The sequence below is a fragment of the Colobus angolensis genome, unplaced genomic scaffold, assembly GCF_000951035.1.
Source record: "Colobus angolensis palliatus isolate OR3802 unplaced genomic scaffold, Cang.pa_1.0 Scaffold240, whole genome shotgun sequence".
NCBI classification, from domain to species: domain Eukaryota; kingdom Metazoa; phylum Chordata; class Mammalia; order Primates; family Cercopithecidae; genus Colobus; species Colobus angolensis.
The window spans coordinates 1,674,491-1,679,342 of NW_012115600.1; positions in this window are offsets into that span (position 1 = coordinate 1,674,491).

Consider the following 4,852-nt stretch of genomic DNA (forward strand, 5'->3'; position numbering starts at 1 on the left):
GAGGCAGAAGAATTGCTTGAACCCAGGAGGTGGAGGTTGCAGTGAGCTGAGATTACGCCACTACACTCCAGCCTGGGCAACAGAGCGAGACTCCATCTCAAAGAAAAAAAAAAGGGACAACAAATCAACCTTGCGGTGTTAAAATGCTTAGAACAGGGCCTGGCGCACAGAAAGTGCTCAGGACACGGTAGCCAGGATGGTGATGATGATGGATTAGGCCAGGTGCCAATCACGGAGTGGGCATTTAGTAAACAGTTATTGTTATAACCTAAGCTCTGAGGAAAATGACTTGTCCAAGGTAGCACAGCTGGTAAGTGCAGCATGGTGGAGAAGAGCCTAAGCTCCGGGGTCTTAGCCTGGCACATCGTAAATCATAAATGTTAAATAATATTTGGAGGAGGTTCAGTGTGGTTAAGAACATGGACTCGGCAGCTCACACCTATAATCCCGGCATTTTTGGAGGCTAACATGGGCGCATCCTTTGATCCCAGAAGTTTGAGACCAGCCTCGTCAATACGGGAAAACTCCGTCTCTACAAAATATACAAAAATTAGCCAGGCATCGTGATGTGTGTCTGTAGTCCCAGCTGCTCAAGAGGCTGAGGCAGGAGGATCACTGAAGCCCGGGGGTGTCAAGGCTGCAGTGAGCTGAGATCACGACACTGTACTCCAGTCTGGGTGGCAGAGCAAGACCTTGTCTCAAAAAAATAAATAAATAAAAATAACATGAACTCTGGAGGCTGACCGCCAGGTTCAAATCCTAGCTCTACTACTGACCGCCTGTATGAACTTGAGCAAGTAACTCAGCCTCTCTGTGCCCAGTTTTCTCATCTATAAAATGAAGCTAATAATAAAACGCCTGCAATTAGGAAGATTAAAAAATAACATTAGTGGCCAGGTGCGGTGGCTCACGCCTGTAATCCCAGCACTTTGGGAGGCCGAGGCGGGTGGATCACAAGGTCAGGAGATCGAGACCACGGTGAAACCCCGTCTCTACTAAAAATACAAAAAAAATTAGCCGGGCGTGGTGGCAGGCGCCTGTAGTCCCAGCTACTCAAGAGGCTGAGGCAGGAGAATGGCGTGAACCCGGGAGGCGGAGCTTGCAGTGAGCCGAGATCGCGCCACTGCACTCCAGCCTGGGCCACAGAGCCAGACTCCGTCTCAAAAAATAAAATAAATAAATAAAAAAAAACATTAGTAAAGCCCTCAGGAACCCATATGGTTGTTAGCTGCTACAGTATTACTATGCCCTCAGTTTGCCACAAAGAAACATTGAAAGTAACAGAAAACAGTTAACAGTGTAACAGTATCATTTCACAGACCCAACTGAGATAGGGGAGAAGGAAATGGATACAAATTCAGCAATCCTTGAGCTAAGAAAATGTTTACAGCCAGGGGTGGTCGTTCAGGCCTATAGTCCTAGCAGTTTGGGAGGCTGAGGCCAGCAGAGCACTTGAGTCCGGGATTTTGAGACCAGCCTAGGCAATGTGATGAAACCCCATCTCTACAAAAAATACAAAAATTACCTGGGATGGTGGCATGCACCTGTAATCCCAGCTACTCAGGAGACTGAAGTGGGAGGACCAGTTGAGCCCAGGAGGCAGAGGTTGCAGTGAGCCAAGATTGTGCCACTGCACTCCAGCCTGCGTGGCAGAGGGAGACCCTATCTCCAAAAAAAAAAAAAAAGTTTATAAATGGAGCAATGGGAAAAGAAAAAACTTGGATGCTTTTCTTACCTGCCCCAGGGGAGTCCTAGAAATCAGTGAGAATTCCCATTTGTCCTCAGAGATTCCTGCAACATAGAAGTGCAAGAGAGGAGACAATAAGCAGAGGCACAAGGCATTGCTCCCAAATCACAGCTAAGCCACCATGCAACCCTGGCCGGCTCCTTCCAAACCCAGCTCCCTTAGCAACTGCAGTTTCCTATCCAACCAGACGGGGGCGCTGAGCTGACAGTCTTGCTGCTGGCAACAGTGACAGCCTCTGTGAAAGCACAGTAGATGCTCGTTTACTTGTCGAGGAGCATGCTGAATTCTTATCACTTTTGCACCATTGTAAAGTCACAAAGCCATAAGTCGAACCATCATAAACTGGGGATTATCCGCAGTCCCTCCTTATCTGTGGCAGACATGTTCCAAGACCCCCAGGTGATGACTGAATAGTACTGAGCCCTATATATACAGTACTGTGTTTTTTTCTATACATACATATCTATGACTATGTTTAATTTATAAATTAGGCACGATAAAAGATTAACAACTAATAATAAAATAGAACAATTATAGCAATATGATGTAATACAGTTATCACGCACTGTGGTCATAACTTTTGCAGTTTCATGTGTGGCAGCAAAACTAGCAGGTATTTTTTTTCCTTCTTCATAATTTCACAGATAGAAGATTCGTTCTTACCACAGATCTTAGCGACCTCAGCATACTTTCTTTTTTCCTTCCTTATTAAGTTGAGAACTTTTACCTTTTCCATTTAAAGAAAGAATTTTATGGCTTCTCTTTGGCATATCCAAATTGCTAGCATCACTACTCTTGCACTTAGGGGCCATTATTAAGTCAAATAAGGGTGACTTGAACACAAGCTTTGCATACCACGGCAGTCGATCCGATAATGAACAGGGCACTTACTAAGTGACTAATGAACAGGGAGTGTATACAGCATGGAGACGCAAGACAAAGGGACAATTCAGGTCCCCCAGGTGGACAGAGCGGGACAGCACAAGACTTTGTCACGCTACTCAGAACAGCGTGCAATTTAAAACTTACAGATAGTTTATTTCTGAAAGTGTCCATTTAACATTTTTGGACAGTGGTTTGACTGCATGTAACTGAAACCACAGAAAGCAAAACCGAGTCAGGGGGCAGGGGAGGGGGGCGGTTACAGTAATAGCCTTTCCCTGTGCACCAGATGTTATACCAAACACTTTCATGTGTTATTTCACATTACTGTCATAACACTCCACAACATAGGACCTCTTATTATTCCCATTATATGTAAGACAAATCTGAGGCCTAGAAAAGAAAAAAAAGAAGAAGAAAACAGAAAAAATTCTGAGACCTAGAGAGGTTAAGCAATTTGCCTAGCAGGCCAAACCTAATATTTGCAGGACAGGGGCAAGAATACAGCTGAATGCATACTTAAAAAGTTATAAATGATCCTAATGAACTATTAACTAAAAGACAATTTATTCTGCTTTGTTGATAAATAAACCTTCACAATGACTTGGAAGACCACATTCACATTTTTTGGGCCTCTCAGAGTTCTGTACTAGAAGGTGGTGGGAGGCAGAGAACAGAACCCCAGCCCTGCCCCCTTCTCTTCATATCTCTAAATCTGTTTGCCTGGCAGGGCCTTGTGTCTATGCACGCAGAGGTCCTAACCTGCATGCTCACCCTCTGTTCCCGGGGTTCTAAACTGAAAAGTTCCCTCAGGTATCCAGCACAATGAATGGCAAAAGAGCTACATCAAAGCACAACAAAAATCATCACATTCTAGAATACCAAGAGAAGGTCTTAAATGCTTCCAGAAAACAGGGTTGGGGTGGGGGAAAAACCCGTACGAAGAATTGGGAATCAGAACAGCACTGTATTTATCAAAGTCAGAAAAAAACCAGAGCAGTGTCTTCACAATTATAAAAGAATTCTATCCACAACCAAACTACTAATTAAACCAGTAGAATAAAGCCATTTTCAGTGCCATTTAACATGTATGGCAGCACGGTAGCCAGCCACTAAGGTGGCCCCTAATGATTTCTACCTCCTGGTATCCACACTCTTACAAAGCTCCCGCGCACACTGAATATGGCTGACCTGTGAAACCATGGGATGTTGCAAAATTGACGATACGGGACTTCTGAGGCTAGGTCATAAAAGACATTGGTGGTTTCTTTTTTTTTTTTTTGAGACGGAGTCTCGCTCTGTCGCCCGGGCTGGAGTGCAGTGGCCGGATCTCAGCTCACTGCAAGCTCCGTCTCCCGGGTTTACGCCATTCTCCTGCCTCAGCCTCCCGAGTAGCTGGGACTACAGGCGCCCGCCACCTCGCCCGGCTAGTTTTTTGTATTTTAGTAGAGACGGGGTTTCACTGTGTTAGCCAGGATGGTCTCGATCTCCTGACCTTGTGATCCGCCCGTCTCGGCCTCCCAAAGTGCTGGGATTACAGGCTTGAGCCACCGCGCCCGGCGACATTGGTGGTTTCTACCTTGCTCTTAGATCACTTGCCCTGCTGAAAACCAGCTGCTGTATCATGAGGACACTCAAACAGTACTACGGAGAGGTCCATGTGGTAAGGAACTGGGGCCTCCTGCCAACAGCTTGCACAAACTTGCCAGCCGGGGCTCCTCCAGCCCTGGCCAAGCCTGCACATAATTTCAGTCTCATGAGAGACCCCAAACCAAAACCACCCAGCTAGGACGCTCTCAAATTCCTAACTCACAGAAACTGTGAGATGATAAATGTTAACTGTTGTTTTGAGGAGAGAGGCTATTTCTCTTACTGTCTCTGAAGACAAGGAAGAAGTAAAAGCTGAAAAACAACAGGAATGAAGTCAGTGGCAAGACCAACTGGACGCCACTGACCAGGCCTGAGGTTAAAGATAACCGCACCACCCCCCCACCCCCCTCCGCCACTGTAACCACGTGTTACCTATAGATCACTTGCTCAATCTATCACAACCCTTTCATGTGGACCCCCTTAGAGTTGTAAGCCCTTAAAAGGGCCAGGAACTTTTTCTTCGGAGAGCTTGGTTCTTGAGAAGCAAGTCTGCCGACGCTCCTGGCCAAGTAAAGTCTCTTCCTTCTTTAACCCCGTATCTGAGAGGTTTTGTCTGCAGCTTGTCCTGCTACA